The sequence below is a fragment of the Lotus japonicus genome, chromosome 1, assembly GCF_012489685.1.
Source record: "Lotus japonicus ecotype B-129 chromosome 1, LjGifu_v1.2".
Classification (NCBI taxonomy): Eukaryota; Viridiplantae; Streptophyta; class Magnoliopsida; order Fabales; family Fabaceae; genus Lotus; species Lotus japonicus.
The window spans coordinates 95,482,175-95,509,657 of NC_080041.1; the positions used below are offsets into that span (position 1 = coordinate 95,482,175).

Genomic DNA, 27,483 nt, shown 5'->3' on the forward strand with positions numbered 1-27,483 from the left:
TATTCCTTCTCCTCATTCACTTTCACCAAATTCTTCTTTTTCTATTTTCATTCATCTAATCCATCTCCTCTTCCACTTTTTAAATCTCTAGAGATGTTAAATTTCATGAGTCCAAATTTCCTTCTTTCACCATTTCACCTCCTTCAAAAAACACTTCCTCTACAACTATTACTCACCTGGGTGTGATTCCTCCTCTCCTCCTACTGCTCGTCCTTATACTGCTCCTTCAATTCATATTGGTCCACCTAAATCTTCACCCTCTTCTCCTCCTTCACATGTTTTAATTCCTTCTCCGCATTCACCTTCACCAACTTATACTTCTTTTTTATCCTAAACATCTAATATATCTCCTATTCCACTTTCTAATTCTTTTCCACCTCTACTCTCTGCTCCTCCATTCAGCCTACACTCGAATTCTGCCTACGCATCCTACGTTTACCACATCTAAAGCTGGTATATTCAAACTCGAACCTCATCCCACTCATATGTTAACTATCCAGCGCTTATGCTTCCTATTTAAGACACAATACATAAAATTTTAACTAGGTGAGCTATATCATCTAATGCTTTCTCCAAATAAGGACTTAACACAGACACATATACATTTGAGAATAAATTATTCACTAGCAGCAAAATGAGGGGACAAGAAAAGGCATGAAACCTGATACCACGGATCAAAACGAAGATGAAAGTCGTGACGTGAACTGGAAAGCTAACGACAATATCCAATTTCAGGGGTTCGGGAAAATGCACAATCTATAAAAAAATCAAAGTAAATATAAATCAATCTCTTAAGAACTAAAACTAACGGTAAACTTAATAAACATATAGAACAAACAGCCAACAGTATTTATGCGAGATAATGACAATAAACAACACAAGAGAAAACAATTGAAGTCATAATCATGTGTAACAAACCTTATCATAGTACTTCACATACACCACATCATATATGTTAAGTTGTTGCTGTATCTGGGTCAATGCTTTTCATATAGACAGCCCTACACAGAACAAGAAAACGGTATAAGCAAATACTGTGTGCCAAACATTTTCAGTGTTTGGTAGGGGGAATGGAGAGCAGAGGAAAATTTTAAAACTATCATGTTTGGTTCAAATTTTGGGAGGAGGGGAGGGAAATGGGAGGGGCCAAAACTCATCCTAATTTAATTTTGGTTCCCTCCAAAATTGGGAGAATTTGGAAGGGAGATAAATTGTGTTAGACTAAAATGTCCTTCCTCATTTTTGAAACTAAAACTTTTGTTTTGAAAATGAGGGCAGTAAAAGTAAAATAGTTTTAAAATACCTCTCCTCCCCTCATAAACCAAACAAGAGGGAAATTTCCACTCCCCTCACTTCCCTCTAACCAAACACGGTAAGATTTAGAACCTCTTCCCTCATCTCCTTTAGAATCCCTTGCACGGGGCCCCTCCCCCACTCTAAAGACTAAACCAAACATAGCTTCAATGTATATGGGGGGAAAATGCAACATAAAAATACACATCATCCAGATGAATGATGAAAAGCAAAGAAATATAAGTCTGCTAAAATAGAATAATATACTTCCACCATACATTTCAATTTTAATATAAAACACAATTCAACCACACTCATGCGTAAGCTGATATAACAATTTTAAAAAATCCATTTTACAAGAATAACAAATCAATAATATAAATAAGCAGGTGGAATCAAGACAAGATATAGAGCATATTAATGTCATGGTACCTTGGGATATGCCTCTAAAAGTTTGGCCATCCTTAATGCAGTGGAATTCTGCTGCGGTACACAGAGATGCACCGTTTCCATGCCTCTGATCAATAGGTAGGATGCATTCTGTGAAGACATTTGCACAATGTCAGGCACAATAATCAATTACAATATCCTTTCATGGAAAAGACTTTCATAATGTATCAGTCAAAGCTCAGCTATGTGGAAATGACTTACCGTGTTAATAGCTCCCCACAAAATATGATGCAAATTTCGAATTTGTGACACCAGTTCAAGAGAACCACTTAGGAAACCACCAAGGGCCTGAAACCGAATAAATAAAAATCAAGTGGAAGACGACAAAAAAAGAAAAAGAAAAAACAAGAATATAATCTGTTGAACATATAGCTCTAAAGGCTTCTGGTGTATGCATTATAAAGCTTACCTGAGAGGATGCACCAAAAGGAATGTGCTGAGAGCCAACTATGAAATACAATTCGTCGCCAGCTACATAACAGACAAAGAACTGTATTAGACACCAATGTTTCAGCACCTAGTCAAAATGGGCAGACAGAGTTTCCCCAAGAAGAAATAAACAAAAGAAGTCAAATTAAAAATGCAAAGCACCCAAACCTGAACATGAACCTCTTCCATGTAAATGCTGCCAGAAACTAATGGAGGAGCAGAAGCCTTATCCATTCAGGACCACACACCAACCATCATACCGGATCATATATAGAAACACGACACCTTACAAGTGTGGTCTTCATCAGGAAACTCAAATGCCAATTCCACTATCATAATGAAAAGTAACAAATTTAACATATTAGAAATAGAAAACTAAAAGCAATGTTTCAATTTCAAAATGATATACCACCTCAATTTTGACAGAAGTCTGTAAAACAGAGTGCAAATGCCTTTATCCTTATCGAGAACTCCAGCAACAAAATTCCAAGATGATATACCTCCTCTATCTTGACCAGAGCTTAGAATGATTCAAGGCATAAGAGCTGCAGCACACAACAGAGGCTGGAACCTTAAATCTTTATAATCACCAGGTACTAGCTTATCAAGCGCTTATCCTATTAATTAAGACACAGTAAAAAAAACAATAGCTGAGCCTAAAGATCTCTTGTTTTCTCCAAATAAGAACTCTACCAATACACATAAACATACTCACTTGAGAATAGATCAATCTGAGGCAGCAAAGTGACAGGAGATGAACAGACAGGAAACCTGAGATCAGGGATCACAAACTACATGAAAACTTTGATCTGGAAATCTGGAAAGCTAATAAAAATATCCAAATTCAGGGGTTCCTGCAAATGCACAAATTAACAGAAATAAAAGTTAATATAAATCAGTCACTTCACGAAATAAAGCAGACAGTCAATTAAACAATAATAGAGAATAAACAGCTATCAATATTTATCGAAATTTACGAGCATAGAAAACAGAGTAGACATGAAATGATGTCATTTTGAGATGTTACAAACCTGAACCAATACTTCACATGCACCACATTGTATGCTGCAGCTCTTTCTAAGCAAATGCTTCAAATACATTAGATAAAAACATCTCACGAACAAACGTGAGAAAATAGATTTGAAGATGAGTATATAGGAAACAAATGAAAATAAGTGTTATCCTATAAACAAATATAAAAATATGATTTGGCAAACAAATGCAAAAAAAAAAAAAAGAATAGTTTCTAGGTAAAAAAGTGGCAAAAAAAATTTATTTTAATGCTATCAAAATGTAAAAACAATTTTACCCAAGAAAATGGGGAAAAAATTATGTAAGCAGATGTAACAAGTGTTTTAATACAAAAAAAGTATTGATATGAACCAAATATAAAAAGATATCATGCAAGCATACTGTAGTTTAATCAAGAAAAAACAAAAGCAGTTGTTTAAGGGAAAAATAAAAAAATGTAGTTTAAGCGAACCAATGCAAAAACAAAAGTAGTCTTAATAAACAAATATAAAATTCTAGTTTTACTGCTCATCCTTGCTCCATCAACTCTTAATGTGTCACCCGAATCCTAACACCCTAATCCATCTCATATTCTACTTGATAATTCTCTAAGGATGTTAAATTTCATGAGTCCAAATTTCTTCTTTCACCACTTCAAATCCTTAAAAAATCACTTCTTCTTATCACAGAATTACTCAACTTTGAGTTATTCCTCCTCTCCTACTACTGCTCATCCTTATACAGGTCCTCTCATCCTCTTTCCAATGTTTCTCAACCTTCTCCTCATTCACATTAACCATCTTCTCCTTCTTTTTCTTCTTTCTCCCTGTCTATTCCATCTCTTATTCCATATCTAAGTCTCTAGAGATGTAAAATTCATGAGTCGGAAATTCCTTCTTACATCAAGTCACCTCATTCAAAAATCACTCTTCTTCGCCATCTTATACTCTCCTTGGAGTGATTCCTCCACTCCACCAACGGCTCATCGTTACTTTGCTCTTTCAATTCTTAATGTACACTTGAATATTAACTCTCCCCTATTCCTTCCCATGTATCTTTTCCTTCTTCCTCATTAACTTTCACTAACTTCTCTTTCATTTTCTTCAACACATCTAATCCAGCTCTTATTCCAGTTTCCCCACTTCAACTCATTAAAAAATCACTTCACCTTCTACAACAATTACCCACCGTGGAGTGAGTCTGAATTTTCATCTTTCATTACTTCCCTTCATTCAAAAACCACTCTTCTTCGCCAACTTATACTCTCCACGGAGTGACACCTCCTCTCCTCCTACTGCTTATCGTTATACTGCCCCTTTAATTCGTAATAGTTCACTGGAATCTTCACTCTCTCCTCATCCATGCCATGTTTCTCTTACTTCTCATTCACTTTCACCAATTACTCCGTCTTTTTCTTCTTTCATTTATCTAATACATCTCCTATTCAACTTTCTAATTCTCTAGAGATGTAAAATTTCAAGTGTCCAAATTTCTTTCTTTCACCACTGCACCTTATTCTAAAATCACTTCTTCTTCTTCTTAAAAAATTACACACCTTGGGCTTGCAGTGATTCCTCCTTCCTCCAACTGGTCATACATATACTGCCCCTTCATTTCTTAATGGTTCACTTGAACCACCACTGTCTCCTCTTCCTTCCCATGTTTCTCTTCCTTTTTTTTCTCCATCACTTTCACCAACTTCTCTTTCTTTTACTTCTGTTACACGTCTAATTCATCTCCTATTCCACTTGCTAAATGTCTAGACATGTTAAATCTCATGGGTCCAAATTTCATTCTTTCACCACTTCACATCCTTACAAAATCACTTCTTCTTCCACAATTACTTCTTCATACTTCTCATTCACTTTCACCAATTTCTCCGTCTTTTTCTTCTTTCATTCCTCTAATACATCTCCTATTCCAATTTCTATTTCTCTAAAGATGTAAAATTTCAAGTGTCCAAATTTCTTTCTTTCACCACTGCACCTTATTCCAAAATCACTTCTTCTTCTTCTTAAAAAATTACTCACCTTGGGCTTGGAGTGAGTCCTCCCTCCTCCAACTGGTCATACTTAGACTGCCCCTTCATTTCTTAATGGTTCACATGAATCACCACTCTCTCCTCTTCCTTCTCATGTTTCTCTTCCTTTTTTTTCACCATCACTTTCACCAACTTTTCTTTCTTTTTCTTCTGTCACACGTCTAATTCATCTCCTATTCCACTAGCTAAATCTCTAGACATGTTAAATTTCTTTAGTCCAAATTTAATTCTTTCATCACTTCACATCCTTAAAAAATCACTTCTTCTGCCACAATTACTCACCTTGGAGAGATTCTCCTCTCATCTTACTGCTCATCCATATACTGGTATTTTAACTTTTAAAGTTTCACTTGAATCATCACACTCTCATCCTCCTTCCCAAGCTTCACTTCCTTCTACTCATTCACCTTAACCAACTTCTCCTTCTTCTATTTCCTCCTCATCTAATCCAACTTATCTCCTATTCCACTTCCAAACTCTGTACAGATGTTAAATTTCACTTGTCCAAAATTACATCTTTCATCACTTCATCTTGTCCAACTATTATATACTGTTCATCCTCCTTCCCAAGCTTCACTTCCTTCTACTCATTCACCATAACCAACTTCTCCTTCTTCTATTTCCTCCTCATCTAATCCATCTTATCTCCTATTCCACTTTCAAATTCTGTACAGATGTTTAATTTCACTTGTCCAAAATTACATCTTTCATCACTTCATCTTCTCCAACTATTATCTACTGTTCATCCTTACACTCCCCCTTCATTTCTTAATGGTTCACATGAATCACCACTCACTCCTCTTCCTTCTCATGTTTCTCTTCCTTTTGTTTCTCCATCACATTCACCAACTTTTCTTTCTTTTTCTTCTGTCACATGTCTAATTCATCTCCAATTCCACTAGCTAAATCTCTAGACATGTTAAATTTCTTTAGTCCAAATTTAATTCTTTCATCACTTCACATCCTTAAAAAATCACTTCTTCTCCCACAATTACTCACCTTGGAGAGATTCTCCTCTCATCATACTGCTCATCCATATACTGGTATTTTAACTTTTAAAGTTTCACTTGAATCATCACACTCTCATCCTCCTTCCCAAGCTTCACTTCCTTCTACTCATTCACCTTAACCAACTTCTCCTTCCTCTATTTCCTCCTCATCTAATCCAACTTATCTCCTATTCCACTTTCAAATTCTGTACAGATGTTTAATTTCACTTGTCCAAAATTACATCTTTCATCACTTCATCTTCTCCAACTATTATCTACTGGTCATACTTAGACTGCCCCTTCATTTCTTAATGGTTCACATGAATCACCACTCTCTCCTCTTCCTTCTCATGTTTCTCTTCCTTTTGTTTCTCCATCACATTCACCAACTTTTCTCTCTTTTTCTTCTGTCACATGTCTAATTCATCTCCTATTCCACAAGCTAAATCTCTAGACATGTTAAATTTCTTTAGTCCAAATTACATTCTTTCATCACTTCACATCCTTAAAAAATCACTTCTTCTCCCACAATTACTCACCTTGGAGAGATTCTCCTCTCATCTTACTGCTCATCCATATACTGGCATTTTAACTTTTAAAGTTTCACTTGAATCATCACACCCGCATCCTCCTTCCCAAGCTTCACTTCCTTCTACTCATTCACCTTAACCAACTTCTCCTTCTTCTATTTCCTCCTCATCTAATCCAACTTTTCTCCTATTCCACTTTCAAACTCTGTAAAGATGTTAAATTTCACTTGTCCAAAATTACATCTCTCATCACTTCATCTTGTCCAACTATTATATACTGTTCATCCTCCTTCCCAAGCTTCACTTCCTTCTACTCATTCACCTTAACCAACTTCTCCTTCTTCTATTTCCTCCTCATCTAATCCAACTTATCTCCTATTCCACTTTCAAATTCTGTACAGATGTTTAATTTCACATGTCCAAAATTACATCTTTCATCACTTCATCTTCTCCAGCTATTATCTACTGTTCATCCTTATACTCCCCCTTCATTTCTTAATGGTTCACATGAATCACCACTCTCTCCACTTCCTTCTCATGTTTCTCTTCCTTTTGTTTCACCATCACATTCACCAACTTTTCTTTCTTTTTCTTCTGTCACATGTCTAATTCATCTCCAATTCCACTAGCTAAATCTCTAGACATGTTAAATTTCTTTAGTCCAAATTTAATTCTTTCATCACTTCACATCCTTAAAAAATCACTTCTTCTGCCACAATTACTCACCTTGGAGAGATTCTCCTCTCATCTTACTGCTCATCCATATACTGGTATTTTAACTTTTAAAGTTTCACTTGAATCATCACACTCTCATCCTCCTTCCCAAGCTTCACTTCCTTCTACTCATTCACCTTAACCAACTTCTCCTTCTTCTATTTCCTCCTCATCTAATCCAACTTATCTCCTATTCCACTTCCAAACTCTGTACAGATGTTAAATTTCACTTGTCCAAAATTACATCTTTCATCACTTCATCTTGTCCAACTATTATATACTGTTCATCCTCCTTCCCAAGCTTCACTTCCTTCTACTCATTCACCATAACCAACTTCTCCTTCTTCTATTTCCTCCTCATCTAATCCATCTTATCTCCTATTCCACTTTCAAATTCTGTACAGATGTTTAATTTCACTTGTCCAAAATTACATCTTTCATCACTTCATCTTCTCCAACTATTATCTACTGTTCATCCTTACACTCCCCCTTCATTTCTTAATGGTTCACATGAATCACCACTCACTCCTCTTCCTTCTCATGTTTCTCTTCCTTTTGTTTCTCCATCACATTCACCAACTTTTCTTTCTTTTTCTTCTGTCACATGTCTAATTCATCTCCAATTCCACTAGCTAAATCTCTAGACATGTTAAATTTCTTTAGTCCAAATTTAATTCTTTCATCACTTCACATCCTTAAAAAATCACTTCTTCTCCCACAATTACTCACCTTGGAGAGATTCTCCTCTCATCATACTGCTCATCCATATACTGGTATTTTAACTTTTAAAGTTTCACTTGAATCATCACACTCTCATCCTCCTTCCCAAGCTTCACTTCCTTCTACTCATTCACCTTAACCAACTTCTCCTTCCTCTATTTCCTCCTCATCTAATCCAACTTATCTCCTATTCCACTTTCAAATTCTGTACAGATGTTTAATTTCACTTGTCCAAAATTACATCTTTCATCACTTCATCTTCTCCAACTATTATCTACTGGTCATACTTAGACTGCCCCTTCATTTCTTAATGGTTCACATGAATCACCACTCTCTCCTCTTCCTTCTCATGTTTCTCTTCCTTTTGTTTCTCCATCACATTCACCAACTTTTCTCTCTTTTTCTTCTGTCACATGTCTAATTCATCTCCTATTCCACAAGCTAAATCTCTAGACATGTTAAATTTCTTTAGTCCAAATTACATTCTTTCATCACTTTACATCCTTAAAAAATCACTTCTTCTCCCACAATTACTCACCTTGGAGAGATTCTCCTCTCATCTTACTGCTCATCCATATACTGGCATTTTAACTTTTAAAGTTTCACTTGAATCATCACACCCGCATCCTCCTTCCCAAGCTTCACTTCCTTCTACTCATTCACCTTAACCAACTTCTCCTTCTTCTATTTCCTCCTCATCTAATCCAACTTTTCTCCTATTCCACTTTCAAACTCTGTAAAGATGTTAAATTTCACTTGTCCAAAATTACATCTCTCATCACTTCATCTTGTCCAACTATTATATACTGTTCATCCTCCTTCCCAAGCTTCACTTCCTTCTACTCATTCACCTTAACCAACTTCTCCTTCTTCTATTTCCTCCTCATCTAATCCAACTTATCTCCTATTCCACTTTCAAATTCTGTACAGATGTTTAATTTCACATGTCCAAAATTACATCTTTCATCACTTCATCTTCTCCAGCTATTATCTACTGTTCATCCTTATACTCCCCCTTCATTTCTTAATGGTTCACATGAATCACCACTCTCTCCACTTCCTTCTCATGTTTCTCTTCCTTTTGTTTCACCATCACATTCACCAACTTTTCTTTCTTTTTCTTCTGTCACATGTCTAATTCATCTCCAATTCCACTAGCTAAATCTCTAGACATGTTAAATTTCTTTAGTCCAAATTTAATTCTTTCATCACTTCACATCCTTAAAAAATCACTTCTTCTCCCACAATTACTCACCTTGGAGAGATTCTCCTCTCATCTTACTGCTCATCCATATACTGGTATTTTAACTTTTAAAGTTTCACTTGAATCATCACACTCTCATCCTCCTTCCCAAGCTTCACTTCCTTCTACTCATTCACCTTAACCAACTTCTCCTTCTTCTATTTCCTCCTCATCTAATCCAACTTATCTCCTATTCCACTTCCAAACTCTGTACAGATGTTAAATTTCACTTGTCCAAAATTACATCTTTCATCACTTCATCTTGTCCAACTATTATATACTGTTCATCCTCCTTCCCAAGCTTCACTTCCTTCTACTCATTCACCATAACCAACTTCTCCTTCTTCTATTTCCTCCTCATCTAATCCATCTTATCTCCTATTCCACTTTCAAATTCTGTACAGATGTTTAATTTCACTTGTCCAAAATTACATCTTTCATCACTTCATCTTCTCCAACTATTATCTACTGTTCATCCTTACACTCCCCCTTCATTTCTTAATGGTTCACATGAATCACCACTCACTCCTCTTCCTTCTCATGTTTCTCTTCCTTTTGTTTCTCCATCACATTCACCAACTTTTCTTTCTTTTTCTTCTGTCACATGTCTAATTCATCTCCAATTCCACTAGCTAAATCTCTAGACATGTTAAATTTCTTTAGTCCAAATTTAATTCTTTCATCACTTCACATCCTTAAAAAATCACTTCTTCTCCCACAATTACTCACCTTGGAGAGATTCTCCTCTCATCATACTGCTCATCCATATACTGGTATTTTAACTTTTAAAGTTTCACTTGAATCATCACACTCTCATCCTCCTTCCCAAGCTTCACTTCCTTCTACTCATTCACCTTAACCAACTTCTCCTTCCTCTATTTCCTCCTCATCTAATCCAACTTATCTCCTATTCCACTTTCAAATTCTGTACAGATGTTTAATTTCACTTGTCCAAAATTACATCTTTCATCACTTCATCTTCTCCAACTATTATCTACTGGTCATACTTAGACTGCCCCTTCATTTCTTAATGGTTCACATGAATCACCACTCTCTCCTCTTCCTTCTCATGTTTCTCTTCCTTTTGTTTCTCCATCACATTCACCAACTTTTCTCTCTTTTTCTTCTGTCACATGTCTAATTCATCTCCTATTCCACAAGCTAAATCTCTAGACATGTTAAATTTCTTTAGTCCAAATTACATTCTTTCATCACTTTACATCCTTAAAAAATCACTTCTTCTCCCACAATTACTCACCTTGGAGAGATTCTCCTCTCATCTTACTGCTCATCCATATACTGGCATTTTAACTTTTAAAGTTTCACTTGAATCATCACACCCGCATCCTCCTTCCCAAGCTTCACTTCCTTCTACTCATTCACCTTAACCAACTTCTCCTTCTTCTATTTCCTCCTCATCTAATCCAACTTTTCTCCTATTCCACTTTCAAACTCTGTAAAGATGTTAAATTTCACTTGTCCAAAATTACATCTCTCATCACTTCATCTTGTCCAACTATTATATACTGTTCATCCTCCTTCCCAAGCTTCACTTCCTTCTACTCATTCACCTTAACCAACTTCTCCTTCTTCTATTTCCTCCTCATCTAATCCAACTTATCTCCTATTCCACTTTCAAATTCTGTACAGATGTTTAATTTCACATGTCCAAAATTACATCTTTCATCACTTCATCTTCTCCAGCTATTATCTACTGTTCATCCTTATACTCCCCCTTCATTTCTTAATGGTTCACATGAATCACCACTCTCTCCACTTCCTTCTCATGTTTCTCTTCCTTTTGTTTCACCATCACATTCACCAACTTTTCTTTCTTTTTCTTCTGTCACATGTCTAATTCATCTCCAATTCCACTAGCTAAATCTCTAGACATGTTAAATTTCTTTAGTCCAAATTTAATTCTTTCATCACTTCACATCCTTAAAAAATCACTTCTTCTCCCACAATTACTCACCTTGGAGAGATTCTCCTCTCATCTTACTGCTCATCCATATACTGGTATTTTAACTTTTAAAGTTTCACTTGAATCATCACACTCTCATCCTCCTTCCCAAGCTTCACTTCCTTCTACTCATTCACCTTAACCAACTTCTCCTTCTTCTATTTCCTCCTCATCTAATCCAACTTATCTCCTATTCCACTTCCAAACTCTGTACAGATGTTAAATTTCACTTGTCCAAAATTACATCTTTCATCACTTCATCTTGTCCAACTATTATATACTGTTCATCCTCCTTCCCAAGCTTCACTTCCTTCTACTCATTCACCATAACCAACTTCTCCTTCTTCTATTTCCTCCTCATCTAATCCATCTTATCTCCTATTCCACTTTCAAATTCTGTACAGATGTTTAATTTCACTTGTCCAAAATTACATCTTTCATCACTTCATCTTCTCCAACTATTATCTACTGTTCATCCTTACACTCCCCCTTCATTTCTTAATGGTTCACATGAATCACCACTCACTCCTCTTCCTTCTCATGTTTCTCTTCCTTTTGTTTCTCCATCACATTCACCAACTTTTCTTTCTTTTTCTTCTGTCACATGTCTAATTCATCTCCAATTCCACTAGCTAAATCTCTAGACATGTTAAATTTCTTTAGTCCAAATTTAATTCTTTCATCACTTCACATCCTTAAAAAATCACTTCTTCTCCCACAATTACTCACCTTGGAGAGATTCTCCTCTCATCATACTGCTCATCCATATACTGGTATTTTAACTTTTAAAGTTTCACTTGAATCATCACACTCTCATCCTCCTTCCCAAGCTTCACTTCCTTCTACTCATTCACCTTAACCAACTTCTCCTTCCTCTATTTCCTCCTCATCTAATCCAACTTATCTCCTATTCCACTTTCAAATTCTGTACAGATGTTTAATTTCACTTGTCCAAAATTACATCTTTCATCACTTCATCTTCTCCAACTATTATCTACTGGTCATACTTAGACTGCCCCTTCATTTCTTAATGGTTCACATGAATCACCACTCTCTCCTCTTCCTTCTCATGTTTCTCTTCCTTTTGTTTCTCCATCACATTCACCAACTTTTCTCTCTTTTTCTACTGTCACATGTCTAATTCATCTCCTATTCCACAAGCTAAATCTCTAGACATGTTAAATTTCTTTAGTCCAAATTACATTCTTTCATCACTTCACATCCTTAAAAAATCACTTCTTCTCCCACAATTACTCACCTTGGAGAGATTCTCCTCTCATCTTACTGCTCATCCATATACTGGCATTTTAACTTTTAAAGTTTCACTTGAATCATCACACCCGCATCCTCCTTCCCAAGCTTCACTTCCTTCTACTCATTCACCTTAACCAACTTCTCCTTCTTCTATTTCCTCCTCATCTAATCCAACTTTTCTCCTATTCCACTTTCAAACTCTGTAAAGATGTTAAATTTCACTTGTCCAAAATTACATCTCTCATCACTTCATCTTGTCCAACTATTATATACTGTTCATCCTCCTTCCCAAGCTTCACTTCCTTCTACTCATTCACCTTAACCAACTTCTCCTTCTTCTATTTCCTCCTCATCTAATCCAACTTATCTCCTATTCCACTTTCAAATTCTGTACAGATGTTTAATTTCACATGTCCAAAATTACATCTTTCATCACTTCATCTTCTCCAGCTATTATCTACTGTTCATCCTTATACTCCCCCTTCATTTCTTAATGGTTCACATGAATCACCACTCTCTCCACTTCCTTCTCATGTTTCTCTTCCTTTTGTTTCACCATCACATTCACCAACTTTTCTTTCTTTTTCTTCTGTCACATGTCTAATTCATCTCCAATTCCACAAGCTAAATCTCTAGACATGTTAAATTTCTTTAGTCCAAATTACATTCTTTCATCACTTCACATCCTTAAAAAATCACTTCTTCTCCCACAATTACTCACCTTGGAGAGATTCTCCTCTCATCTTACTGCTCATCCATATACTGGCATTTTAACTTTTAAAGTTTCACTTGAATCATCACACCCGCATCCTCCTTCCCAAGCTTCACTTCCTTCTACTCATTCACCTTAACCAACTTCTCCTTCTTCTATTTCCTCCTCATCTAATCCAACTTATCTCCTATTCCACTTCCAAACTCTGTAAAGATGTTAAATTTCACTTGTCCAAAATTACATCTCTCATCACTTCATCTTGTCCAACTATTATATACTGTTCATCCTCCTTCCCAAGCTTCACTTCCTTCTACTCATTCACCTTAACCAACTTCTCCTTCTTCTATTTCCTCCTCATCTAATCCAACTTATCTCCTATTCCACTTTCAAATTCTGTACAGATGTTTAATTTCACATGTCCAAAATTACATCTTTCATCACTTCATCTTCTCCAACTATTATCTACTGTTCATCCTTATACTCCCCCTTCATTTCTTAATGGTTCACATGAATCACCACTCTCTCCACTTCCTTCTCATGTTTCTCTTCCTTTTGTTTCACCATCACATTCACCAACTTTTCTTTCTTTTTCTTCTGTCACATGTCTAATTCATCTCCAATTCCACTAGCTAAATCTCTAGACATGTTAAATTTCTTTAGTCCAAATTTAATTCTTTCATCACTTCACATCCTTAAAAAATCACTTCTTCTCCCACAATTACTCACCTTGGAGAGATTCTCCTCTCATCTTACTGCTCATCCATATACTGGTATTTTAACTTTTAAAGTTTCACTTGAATCATCACACTCTCATCCTCCTTCCCAAGCTTCACTTCCTTCTACTCATTCACCTTAACCAACTTCTCCTTCTTCTATTTCCTCCTCATCTAATCCAACTTATCTCCTATTCCACTTCCAAACTCTGTACAGATGTTAAATTTCACTTGTCCAAAATTACATCTTTCATCACTTCATCTTGTCCAACTATTATATACTGTTCATCCTCCTTCCCAAGCTTCACTTCCTTCTACTCATTCACCTTAACCAACTTCTCCTTCTTCTATTTCCTCCTCATCTAATCCATCTTATCTCCTATTCCACTTTCAAATTCTGTACAGATGTTTAATTTCACTTGTCCAAAATTACATCTTTCATCACTTCATCTTCTCCAACTATTATCTACTGTTCATCCTTACACTCCCCCTTCATTTCTTAATGGTTCACATGAATCACCACTCACTCCTCTTCCTTCTCATGTTTCTCTTCCTTTTGTTTCTCCATCACATTCACCAACTTTTCTTTCTTTTTCTTCTGTCACATGTCTAATTCATCTCCAATTCCACTAGCTAAATCTCTAGACATGTTAAATTTCTTTAGTCCAAATTTAATTCTTTCATCACTTCACATCCTTAAAAAATCACTTCTTCTCCCACAATTACTCACCTTGGAGAGATTCTCCTCTCATCATACTGCTCATCCATATACTGGTATTTTAACTTTTAAAGTTTCACTTGAATCATCACACTCTCATCCTCCTTCCCAAGCTTCACTTCCTTCTACTCATTCACCTTAACCAACTTCTCCTTCCTCTATTTCCTCCTCATCTAATCCAACTTATCTCCTATTCCACTTTCAAATTCTGTACAGATGTTTAATTTCACTTGTCCAAAATTACATCTTTCATCACTTCATCTTCTCCAACTATTATCTACTGGTCATACTTAGACTGCCCCTTCATTTCTTAATGGTTCACATGAATCACCACTCTCTCCTCTTCCTTCTCATGTTTCTCTTCCTTTTGTTTCTCCATCACATTCACCAACTTTTCTCTCTTTTTCTTCTGTCACATGTCTAATTCATCTCCTATTCCACAAGCTAAATCTCTAGACATGTTAAATTTCTTTAGTCCAAATTTAATTCTTTCATCACTTCACATCCTTAAAAAATCACTTCTTCTCCCACAATTACTCACCTTGGAGAGATTCTCCTCTCATCTTACTGCTCATCCATATACTGGCATTTTAACTTTTAAAGTTTCACTTGAATCATCACACCCGCATCCTCCTTCCCAAGCTTCACTTCCTTCTACTCATTCACCTTAACCAACTTCTCCTTCTTCTATTTCCTCCTCATCTAATCCAACTTTTCTCCTATTCCACTTTCAAACTCTGTAAAGATGTTAAATTTCACTTGTCCAAAATTACATCTCTCATCACTTCATCTTGTCCAACTATTATATACTGTTCATCCTCCTTCCCAAGCTTCACTTCCTTCTACTCATTCACCTTAACCAACTTCTCCTTCTTCTATTTCCTCCTCATCTAATCCAACTTATCTCCTATTCCACTTTCAAATTCTGTACAGATGTTTAATTTCACATGTCCAAAATTACATCTTTCATCACTTCATCTTCTCCAGCTATTATCTACTGTTCATCCTTATACTCCCCCTTCATTTCTTAATGGTTCACATGAATCACCACTCTCTCCACTTCCTTCTCATGTTTCTCTTCCTTTTGTTTCACCATCACATTCACCAACTTTTCTTTCTTTTTCTTCTGTCACATGTCTAATTCATCTCCAATTCCACTAGCTAAATCTCTAGCCATGTTAAATTTCTTTAGTCCAAATTTAATTCTTTCATCACTTCACATCCTTAAAAAATCACTTCTTCTCCCACAATTACTCACCTTGGAGAGATTCTCCTCTCATCTTACTGCTCATCCATATACTGGTATTTTAACTTTTAAAGTTTCACTTGAATTCATCACACTCTCATCCTCCTTCCCAAGCTTCACTTCCTTCTACTCATTCACCTTAACCAACTTCTCCTTCTTCTATTTCCTCCTCATCTAATCCAACTTATCTCCTATTCCACTTTCAAATTCTGTACAGATGTTAAATTTCCCTTGTCCAAAATTACATCTTTCATCACTTCATCTTCTCAAAATATTATCTACTGTTCATCCTCCTTCCCAAGCTTCACTTCCTTCTACACATTCACCTTAACCAACTTCTCCTTCTTCTATTTCCTCCTCATCTAATCCAACTTATCTCCTATTCCACTTTCAAATTGATAGGATCAAGCCTCCTATCACTAAGGTCTATCATAGAAGGCCTAAGGAATAAGTAGTAGATAACTTTCTTAGAGTAATAGTTGTTCCAGCTAAGCTTTAGTATATTTCTGCAATATTTGCTATTTCTATTTTGTAACTAATTGATGAGGTCAGCTAGTGAATTGGCCTTAGTATTAATACATAGGAAACATGGGTAAAGGGGGTATCGGGACAGTAGTGGAAATTGGGAGAGTTTTCTGGTGCTCTCGAATTCACCAGAACTGTATCATCCTCTTCCCCAAATTTCTGATTCTGTATTCACTGGATTTCACCTCAATTTCAGAGGGAGATCCTGTTAATCAATTCAAATACAATTCATATATTTCTTGATCTTATCAATTGGCATCAGAGCTCTTTCCAGGAGCTGTGGCATTGTTTCGGTGAATGGTTAAGAAACTTACAAAAATGGAAGCGCGTGTAGAACGGATTGAGAAGCTGTTGGAATTTCTGGGCGCGAGTAGGGAGGAAGATCGGAGGAATCGGATCGCAGATCGTGAACGAGATGATGATCGATTTCAACGATTAGAGGGTTTGATCGCATCGTTACAACAACCAACATCGGAACGATCAGGACCTCACGTCGGGAACGGCGAACCGGTGCGACACACAGAGGAGGAGGTGCGACTCGGATCGGAAACGGTGGACGCCGAGAATCGAGGTAACGAACGTTGGAAGAAGCTGGATATCCCTGTGTACGATGGAGAGGATGATGCGTTTGGCTGGGTAAACAAGTTGGAGCGGTATTTCCGCATCAGAGGAGCGGAAGAGCATGAGAAACTTCAGGCTGTGATTGTGGCTCTTGACGGGAAGGCGTTGAGTTGGTTTCAGTGGTGGGAGTCTTGTAATCAAACAGTGAGTTGGGAGGAATTTAAGGTAGCAATTATAGAGCGATTTCAATCAACTGAGGCTCATAGCCCATTCGCAGCGTTGCTGGCGTTGAAACAAGAGGGTACAGCGGAAGAGTTTGTGACTCAATTTGAGAAATTTGCAGGTATGTTGAAAGGTGTGGGAGAGGATCATTTGATGGATGTGTTTCTGAATGGTTTGAAGGAAGAGGTCAGGGCTGAGGTGAAGTTGTATGAACCGGGCAACCTGTCTACATTGATGAAGAAAACCTTGATGATTGATGCAACCTGTCTACATTGATGAAGAAAACCTTGATGATTGATCAAAAAAATCAAGCGGTAATGAAGGTTGGTAGTAACACATGGAACAAGGGCAGTAGTGCTTTTAAGAGCTCCTCATTTTCCAGAACAGTTTCAGTGGATACAGGACAAAAGAGTGGATCGAAAGGAGGACAAACTACTACACCTTCAGTGGGTTCGAGCAGTAGCAGCAATCAGGAGAAAACAGTTAGCAAGGGAAGGCCAGGGGGATTTAGGAGGCTATCTGAAACTGAAATGCAGGAGAAACTCAGGAAGGGTGAATGTTTTAGGTGCGATGAAAAGTATGGACCAAATCATATTTGCAAAAATAAACAACTTAGAGTAATGTTGTTGGAAGAGGAGGCTGGGGAAAAAGAAGAGAATGAGGAGGAACTTGTACAGGAGATAGAGGCAGACATTATGGACTTCAAACAGTTATCTCTGAAGAGTATTGCTGGGTTTACTTCCAAGAGGTCTCTTAAGGTGTGGGGCACTATCAATGGGCAGCAAGTAGTGGTATTAATAGATTGTGGAGCTACTCATAATTTTATAGCTCATGAGTTGGTGGAAAAGTTACACTTGGCAGTGCAAAACACTCCTAGTTATCTTGTGGAAGTGGGAGATGGACATAAGGTGAGAAGTCAAGGGATGAGTAAAGGAGTTTCAGTACTGATACAAGGGGTGACAATCCAACAAGATTTTTATTTGTTTGGACTGGGTGGTGTAGAAGTTGTGTTGGGGTTGGAATGGCTGGCTAGTTTGGGCGAAATCCGGGCTAATTTTGAGAAATTAACTCTGAAGTTTAATATGGGAGACCAACAAGTGATGATTAAGGGGGAACCAGAGTTGATCAGGGGTCCTGCTTCCTTAAACTCCATGTGGAAGGCACTGCACTCTCAAGGAGAAGGCTTTGTTGTAGACTGCAGAATGCTACAAGGAGAAGTGGACACACAGCTAGCTCAACCTGTGGAACTTACACAGGTGTTGGAAGAATTTCAGGAGTTGTTTGAACCCCCAACTGCCATACCTCCGAACAGGAGACACGATCATGCAATACACTTGAAGGAAGGTGCAGATATTCCCCATTTGAGACCTTATAGATACCCACATTATCAAAAGACTGAGATTGAGAAGATGGTGGCAGAAATGATGGCTGCAGGGATCATAAGACCTAGTGTCAGTCCATTCTCTAGTCCAGTGATTCTTGTCAAGAAAAAAGATGGGAGTTGGAGGTTTTGCGTCGATTACAGAGCCTTAAATAAGGTCACTGTCCCCAATAAATTTCCTATACCGGTTATAGATGAACTCTTAGATGAGTTAGGGGCTGCGACTATATTTTCTAAGCTGGATTTGCGGTCAGGTTATCATCAAATTCGGATGAGGGAAGAAGATGTGGAAAAGACAGCTTTTAGGACGCACGAAGGGCATTACGAATTTGTTGTTATGCCATTTGGCCTTACCAATGCCCCTTCCACATTTCAGGCATTAATGAATGAGGTTTTGAAGCCTTGTTTAAGAAAGTTTGCATTAGTCTTCTTTGATGATATTCTGGTGTTTAGTTTGACTATGCACGATCATCAACAACATTTATCCGCTGTCTTGAGATTATTGGAACAACATAATTTGAAAATAAATGGGAAGAAGTGTACCTTTGGGCAAACCAAGCTTGAGTACTTGGGACATTTAATATCAGCCGGAGAAGTGGCAGCTGACCCAAGGAAATTGGAAGCCATGTGGTTGTGGCCTCAACCAAAAGACATTAAGAGTTTAAGGGGGTTTCTTGGCTTAACGGGCTATTACAGGAGGTTCGTGCAGGGTTATGGATTAATTGCTAGACCTCTTAATCAGCTTCTGAAGAAGGATTCCTTTTTATGGGGAGATGAGGCACAATCGGCTTTTGAAAAGTTGAAGCATGCCATGACTATTCTGCCTACACTTGCTGTTCCAGATTTTGCTAAAACTTTTATTCTAGAGACTGATGCTTCAGGGACTGGTCTAGGTGCTGTCCTATTACAGGAGGGGAGACCATTGGCGTATTGGAGTGCTTCTTTGTCAGACAGAAATCAGAGGAAATCTGTGTATGAGCGAGAACTTATGGCAGTGGTCAAGGCTGTTCAAAAATGGAGACATTACCTCCTTGGTAACCATTTTATCATTAGAACAGACCAGAAAAGTCTTAAGTTTTTAACTGATCAAAGACTTTGGGCAGAGGAACAGTTCAAGTGGATATCTAAGTTGTTTGGATATGACTTTGAGGTACAATACAAACCTGGAAAGGATAATACAGCTGCCGACGCTATGTCCCGAAGGAGCTCATATGCTTCTATCTCTATGGTTCAACTACCTGATTTGGAGGATTGGTTAGAGGAAGCTCAACAAGATGGTTTTGTCAGACAGATCATGCAAGATTTGATAGCTGATCCTTCTTCCCATGCTGGGTATGAATTGAAGGCACAACGACTATATTACAAGGACAGGTTGGTGCTACCACAAAATTCAGCTCGAATTCCTATCATTTTAAAGGAATTTCACTCTTCTGCATTAGGTGGGCATGCTGGATATTTTAGGACCTTCAAACGCATATCTAATATAGTCTATTGGGTTGGAATGAGGGCTGCTATCAAAGATTTCGTGGCTGCTTGTGAAATCTGTCAAAGAAACAAGCATTCCACCTTATCTGCTGCGGGGTTATTGCAACCCCTGCCTGTTCCTTCAACTATTTGGTCTGATATCTCTTTGGATTTTATTGGGGGACTCCCTAAATCTAAGGGCAAGGATACTATCCTAGTAGTGGTGGACAGGTTCACAAAATACGCCCACTTCTTAGCCCTCAGTCACCCTTATACAGCAAGTGAGGTGGCTGCCTTGTTTATACAAGAAATTGTGCGTTTACATGGGTTTCCCCGGACCATTGTTTCTGACAGAGATCCTTTATTCCTCAGTAATTTTTGGAAGGCTCTTTTCAAAGCTGCTGGCACACAATTGAATTATAGTAGTGCTTACCACCCACAGTCCGATGGACAAACGGAAGTTGTTAATAGATGTCTGGAGGCGTATTTGAGATGTTTGAGTGGCACAAGACCAAAACAGTGGCTTTCGTGTCTGGCATGGGCAGAGTTCTGGTTCAACACTAATTACAATGCTTCTAGTCATATGACTCCGTTCAAAGCTTTGTATGGGTTGGACCCTCCTACTTTACTAGGGGATGCTGTGATTCCTTCTCGCATGGAGGAGGTCAGTCAATTGGTGGCACAAAGGGATGAATTGCTGACTGATCTACGGGAAAATCTACTAAAGTCTCAGGATTTCATGAGGAAACATGCTAACAAGCATCGTAGAGAAGTGGTTTTTGCAGAAAATGACTGGGTATTCCTCAAATTACAACCTTATCGTCTCAAATCATTGGCTAAGAAGGTGAATGAAAAGCTTAGCCCACGATTTTATGGACCTTTCAAGGTGTTAGCCAGGGTGGGGGAAGTAGCTTATAGGTTGGATTTACCCCCTACCAGCAAGGTTCATCCTGTTTTTCATGTGTCTCTACTTAAAAAAGTTGTGGGACCTCAATGTCAGCCACAACCATTACCTGAGATGTTATCTGCAGAACAGGAGCTACTGGTTTGGCCTGACAAATTACTAGAACTCAGGGACTCTAGTGCTGGAGGAATCGAAGTGTTGGTCCAATGGAAGAATTTACCTACTTGTGAGAACAGTTGGGAATCCGTTCAGCGCATGCAGGAAGCTTTTCCTTCTTACCACCTTGAGGACAAGGTGAAGCTTTTGGCGCCGGGTATTGATAGGATCAAGCCTCCAATCACTAAGGTCTATCATAGAAGGCCTAAGGAATAAGTAGTAGATAACTTTCTTAGAGTAATAGTTGTTCCAGCTAAGCTTTAGTATATTTCTGCAATATTTGCTATTTCTATTTTGTAACTAATTGATGAGGTCAGCTAGTGAATTGGCCTTAGTATTAATACATAGGAAACATGGGTAAAGGGGGTATCGGGACAGTAGTGGAAATTGGGAGAGTTTTCTGGTGCTCTCGAATTCACCAGAACTGTATCATCCTCTTCCCCAAATTTCTGATTCTGTATTCACTGGATTTCACCTCAATTTCAGAGGGAGATCCTGTTAATCAATTCAAATACAATTCATATATTTCTTGATCTTATCACAAATTCTGTACAGATGTTAACTTTCACTTGTCCAAAGTTACATCTTTCATCACTTCATCTTCTCCAACTATTATCTACTGTTCATCCTTATACTCCCCCTTCATTTCTTAATGGTTCACATGAATCACCACTCTCTCCTCTTCCTTCTCATGTTTCTCTTCCTTTTGTTTCTCCATCACATTCACCAACTTTTCTTTCTTTTTCTTCTGTCACATGTCTAATACATCTCCAATTCCACTAGCTAAATCTCTAGACATGTTAAATTTCTTTAGTCCAAATTTAATTCTTTCATCACTTCACATCCTTAAAAAATCACTTCTTCTCCCACAATTACTCACCCTGGAGAGATTCTCCTCTCATCTTACTGCTCATCCATATACGGGTATTTTAACTTTTAAAGTTTCACTGGAATTCATCACACTCTCATCCTCCTTCCCAAGCTTCACTTCCTTCTACTCATTCACCTTAACCAACTTCTCCTTCTTCTATTTCCTCCTCATCTAATCCAACTTATCTCCTATTCCACTTTCAAATTCTGTACAGATGTTCCCTTGTCCAAAATTACATCTTTCATCTCTTCATCTTCTCCAAATATTATCTACTGTTCATCCTCCTTCCCAAGCTTCACTTCCTTCTACACATTCACCTTAACCAACTTCTCCTTCTTCTATTTCCTCCTCGTCTAATCCAACTTATCTCCTATTCCACTTTCAAATTCTGTACAGATGTTAACTTTCACTTGTCCAAAGTTACATCTTTCATCACTTCATCTTCTCTAACTATTATCTACTGTTCATCCTTATACTCCTATTTCAATTCTTCAAGGTTCACTTGAATCATCACCACGTTCTATTTCTCTAAATATATTAAAGTTCATAAGTCCGAATTTCCTTCTTTCATCACTTCACCTTCTTCAATAAAAACAATTTTTTCTTGTCCAACAATTAATCGCCTTGGAATGATTCCTAATACTGCTCCTCCAATGCTTAATGGCTCACTTGAATCTTTATTGTCTCCTCCTTCTCATGTTTCACTTCCTTCTCCACATTAACCTTCACCAACTTCTCATTCTTCTTCATCCTATCCATCTAATCTAATCTGTCTCGTATTCCGCTTTTTAGTTTTATAGAAATGTTGAAGTTTAAGAGTCCAAATTTCCTTCAATCACCACTTCACGTCCTTCAAAAATTACTTCTTCTCCAAATATTACTCGGCTTAGAGTATACCTTCTCTCCTCCTACTGCCCATCCGTATACTGTTCCTTCAATCCTTAATGGTTCACTTAGATCTTCACCCTCTCCTCCTCCTTCCCACAAATCCTACCGTTCTCTACTTAACCTTAACCAACTTCTCCATCTTCTTCTTCCTCCCCATCTAATTAAAACCATCTTCTATTCCACTTTCTAATGCTAAGGAGATGCTAAATTTCATGAGTCCAAATTACTTACAATCACCACTTCACCTCCTTCAAAACTCAGTTCTTCGTCTCCAACTATTACTAACCTTGAAGTGATTCCACATCTCATCCTACTATTCATCCAAACATTGCTCCTTAAACTGTTAATGATTCACTTGAATATTAACCCTCCTACTCCTTCCCATTTTTCACTCTCTTCCCCTCAATCACCTTCACCAAATTCTCCTCTTACTTTTTAAACCGCATCTAATACATCTCATATTCCTCTTTCTAATTCTGTAGACATGTTAAATTTCATGAGTCCCAACTTCCTTCTTTCATCACTTCACCACATTCCAAAATCACTTTTCTACGCCAACTTATACTCTCCTTGGAATGATTACTACCCTCCTTTTACTGCTCATTGTGATACTCCTCCTTCAATTCTTAATGTTTCACTTGAATCTTCCCTCTCTTCTCTTCCTTCCCATGGTTCTATTCCTTCTCCTCATTCACTTTCACCAAATTCTTCTTTTTCTATTTTCATTCATCTAATCCATCTCCTCTTCCACTTTTTAAATCTCAAGAGATGTTAAATTTCATGAGTCCAAATTTCCTTCTTTCACCACTTCACCTCCTTCAAAAAACACTTCCTCTCCAACTATTACTCACCTGGGTGTGATTCCTCCTCTCCTCCTACTGCTCGTCCTTATACTGCTCCTTCAATTCATATTGGTCCACCTAAATCTTCACCCTCTTCTCCTCCTTCACATGTTTTAATTCCTTCTCCGCATTCACCTTCACCAACTTATACTTCTTTTTGATCCTAAACATCTAATCTATCTCCTATTCCACTTTCTAAAACTTTTCCACCTCTACTCTCTGCTCCTCTATTCTGTCTACACTCGAATTCTGCCTACGCATCCTACGTTTACCACATCTAAAGCTGGTATATTCAAACTCGAACCTCATCCCACTCGTTTGTTAACTATCCAGCGCTTATGCTTCCTATTTAAGACACAATACATAAAATTTTAACTAGGTGAGCTATATCATCTAATGCTTTCTCCAAATAAGGACTTTACACAGACACATATACATTTGAGAATAAATTATTCACTAGCAGCAAAATGAGGGGACAAGAAAAGACATGATACCTGATACCACGGATCAAAACGAAGATGAAAGTCGTGACGTGAACTGGAAAGCTAACGACAATATCCAATTTCAGGGGTTCGGGAAAATGCACAATCTATAAAAAAATCAAAGTAAATATAAATCAATCTCTTAAGAACTAAAACTAACGGTAAACTTAATAAACATATAGAACAAACAGCCAACAGTATTTATGCGAGATAATGACAATAAACAACACAAGAGAAAACAATTGAAGTCATAATCATGTGTTACAAACCTTATCATAGTACTTCACATACACCACATCATATATGTTAGGTTGTTGCTGTATCTGGGTCAATGCTTTTCATATAGACAGCCCTACACAGAACAAGAAAACGGTATAAGCAAATACTGTGTGCCAAACATTTTCAGTGTTTGGTAGGGGGAATGGAGAGCAGAGGAAAATTTTAAAACTATCATGTTTGGTTCAAATTTTGGGAGGAGGGGAGGGAAATGGGAGGGGCCAAAACTCATCCTAATTTAATTTTGGTTCCCTCCAAAATTGGGAGAATTTGGAAGGGAGATAAATTGTTTTAGACTAAAATGTCCTTCCTCATTTTTGAAACTAAAACTTTTGTTTTGAAAATGAGGGCAGTAAAAGTAAAATAGTTTTAAAATACCTCTCCTCCCCTCATAAACCAAACAAGAGGGAAATTTCCACTCCCCTCCCTTCCCTCTAACCAAACACGGTAAGATTTAGAACCTCTTCCCTCATCTCCTTTAGAATCCCTTGCACGGTGCCCCTCCCCTACTCTAAAGACTAAACCAAACATAGCTTCAATGTATATGGGGGGAAAATGCAACATAAAAATACACATCATCCAGATGAATGATGAAAAGCAAAGAAATATAAGTCTGCTAAAATCGAATAATATACTTCCACCATACATTTCAATTTTAATATAAAACACAATTCAACCACACTCATGCGTATGCTGATATAACAATTTTAAAAAATCCATTTTACAAGAATAACAAATCAATAATATAAATAAGCAGGTGGAATCAAGACAAGATATAGAGCATATTAATGTCATGGTACCTTGGGATGTGCCTCTAAAAGTTTGGCCATCCTTAATGCAGTGGAATTCTGCTGCGGTACACAGAGATGCACCGTTTTCATGCCTCTGATCAATAGGTAGGATGCATTCTGTGAAGACATTTGCACAATGTCAGGCACAATAATCAATTACAATATCCTTTCATGGAAAAGACTTTCATAATGTATCAGTCAAAGCTCAGCTTTATGTAAATGACCTACCTCGTTAATAGCTCCCCCCATAATATGATGCAAATTTCGAATTTGTGTCACCAGTTCAAGAGAACCACTTATGGAACCACCAAGGGCCTGAAACCAAATAAAACATATTTTTAGAGACGATTAACTGAAATGAAAAATATTTCCAAGTTATTATCAGTTAAATTTTAATGAACGTGTTGACTAACATTGTGATGTCCACCCATGTACTTTGTTAAAGAGGGCACACTAAGATCAGCACCAAGGGCAAGGACTTTCTGGTTCAAAGGTGTTGCAAATGTACCGTCAATGCAGAGCAAAGCTCATTCCGGTAGCAAAGCTCTGAAACCAGCTTAATGTCAACACATCGGAGGAACGGATCGGTAGGAGACTCAGTGAAGAACAGAGAAACCTGCACATTTATATAATACCATCTGAACTCTAGACGATCTATTTGATTTCAATATAACATTTTAGGGAAGACAAATGCAGCAACTCTTCCGAAAATTAAAGGTGCATGCTTTTTATCTAAACAATTTACACAGTCAACATAAATAAACAGCAGTTTCCACCCCCTATAGAACAAAATAAAATAAAACTATCAAACAAGTGGCACATACCTTGATTCCCATCTTAGGGAGCACAGTCTCTATGAATATTCTGGTCTTCCTGTAACAATCCAGTGCCATTCACAAGACAATGCTAGCGCACACATCCTAGATGCCATTACAACAGTTGGCAAGAAACCTCATTAAACGACCTCACAACTTAAAAACATGATATGATGATAATCACGAAATTAAACAAACACACAAACCTTATCTTTTCCTCTAAAACTGTACTGGTTGGGTTTCACTTTCCATAGCGTCCATACTCAGAACTAGCGAGACGTTTCTCCTGCAAGACAATGAAACAATTTAGCCACACTAGTTTTCAACATTTTCCACTCCAAAGATTAGACCCAAATGCAAAATCAATCAACTCCGAAAGCAACATACCCAGTAAAGAAAAAATTAATAAGAAACTCATATAAACTCAATCATCAAAACCCCATCTTTGAAACTAACAAAAGATGTAATCTTTGAAACTTTAACGACATGCCCAAAAAAATCAAGTTTGAAGCAAATGTGACCCAAACAAGAAACTAACAGAAGTTATAATCTCAGAAATTGAAAGAAAAACCGAGAGTTTGTGACATACCGGCATGAATCAGAAGTGTTCAAGAACCGAGTGAACCCATTTCCGGCGGCGGCGACAACTTGTTCGTCCGGTGGACCAAGAAGTGCATGTTCAAGAACCGATCGAGTGAACCCATGCATCAGTGAATGTCGTCTAGGGTTTGATTGCCGGAAAAGCGACGATGCCACCGGAAGGTTGATTGTCGACGACGATGGAGTGAGAGTGAGTGTTGCTTTGGTTCAGAGAAAGAGAGAGAGAGAGAGCATAGCATGGTTTCTGCATGCAAATGCAATTTAGTACAGTGATGAAGGTAACTTTACTTTTTACGGAGTAAACCAAATGCAATTTATAGTGATGAAGGTTACTTACTTTTCACGCGAGTAACGGTAACTTTCTTCTCACGCGTTTTCCGTGTCTCAGTGTCAAATAATGAACTGTCATAAATTTAAAAGATCCTTTCAAAAATTAAAAGATTTTATATCTTTATGTATTTTTTTCACTCAAATTTAATTATAAACTAAAAAATATTATTTTCCGAACAAGATTTTGTATATATAAACTAGTAATTAAAAATAAGCATTAATTATCAATCACAGTTTGAGATGAAAAAAAAATAAATGAAACTATCAATAATGTGTTTTTAGAATATGTTTAGTATACCAAATTTTCCTTTTTCACCAATTAAGCTCCTTCATATAACTTGGCTTGGAG

The 27,483-nt window shown here is 37.4% G+C and overlaps 1 long non-coding RNA gene and 1 pseudogene across 11 annotated transcripts in view; both read right to left on the reverse strand.

Moving 5' to 3' along the window:
* LOC130728057 (uncharacterized) overlaps positions 1-12,537 on the reverse strand; it is a 34,712-nt gene extending 22,175 nt beyond the window's left edge. For 4 of the 11 annotated variants that reach the window (XR_009015561.1, XR_009015563.1, XR_009015562.1 and 1 more), the window contains exons 1-9: positions 3,204-12,537; positions 2,888-3,026; positions 2,585-2,789; positions 2,341-2,501; positions 2,153-2,214; positions 1,945-2,031; positions 1,726-1,833; positions 919-1,001; positions 662-756 (exon numbers count right to left, since the gene is read on the reverse strand). This is a non-coding gene — a long non-coding RNA (uncharacterized LOC130728057). The remainder of the gene's footprint in view (positions 1-661; positions 757-918; positions 1,002-1,725; positions 1,834-1,944; positions 2,032-2,152; positions 2,215-2,340; positions 2,502-2,584; positions 2,790-2,887; positions 3,027-3,203) is intronic. The other 7 variants (XR_009015554.1, XR_009015558.1, XR_009015553.1 and 4 more) reach the window with 4 other exon arrangements.
* A 9,433-nt stretch (positions 12,538-21,970) lies between these two features.
* LOC130728055 (cystathionine gamma-synthase 1, chloroplastic-like) lies at positions 21,971-27,076 on the reverse strand (annotated as a pseudogene).
* Positions 27,077-27,483: the final 407 nt, after the last annotated feature.